Source organism: Parasteatoda tepidariorum, chromosome 2 (assembly GCF_043381705.1).
Source record: "Parasteatoda tepidariorum isolate YZ-2023 chromosome 2, CAS_Ptep_4.0, whole genome shotgun sequence".
Lineage (NCBI taxonomy): Eukaryota > Metazoa > Arthropoda > Arachnida > Araneae > Theridiidae > Parasteatoda > Parasteatoda tepidariorum.
This window is the reverse complement of record NC_092205.1, coordinates 99944866-99945500: the sequence shown is the minus strand read 5'-3', so window position 1 is coordinate 99945500 and position 635 is coordinate 99944866.

Sequence of the window (635 nt, the reverse complement as noted above, 5' to 3'; positions counted from 1 at the left end):
CTGGTAGAATATTTCATCTCTTTTTTCTTGCCATTTACAATAGATTCCCACAGCAGCTATTACATTGAGTTTAAATTCTTTCTCTGCAACAGACATTACCACACCAGGATATAACATGTCCTCCTATCTAACCATTTATCAACCCCCAGCATTTATCTTGAATTCATCATTTTCTTTTTCAACATCCTTCACTAAAAAAAACTATTCTGGTATGCTTTCTTGTACTCTTAAATGGTGGATCTGCTTAATGTTTTTAATCTGTGGAGATTTTGAGAATAGACTAGACACTCCACTCATCTGTTCTAGAGACTCGCACTCAGCTGTTTTTTCTAAACATAAAATAAATTTCTAAAGAATTTCGTAAGATGGAACATTATAAATTTTGCTGAAGGCTTCCTTAGTCAATCCGAACTTTTCATGATGCTTACAAACACGAACATTGCCTGGAAGTTTGCTACTAAGCAAGACATGCTTTGGACGGAGCTCAAAGAATTTAGTTTTTCCGATTTTGCATTCTGGTTTTTCTTCCATAAACATTTGGTGCATTTCTCGAACTGAATGATGAAGATGCCGTGCTTGTACTTTCTTTTTGCTACCATTAGCATCTCTAATTATAACTACATCCTTAACTCCCA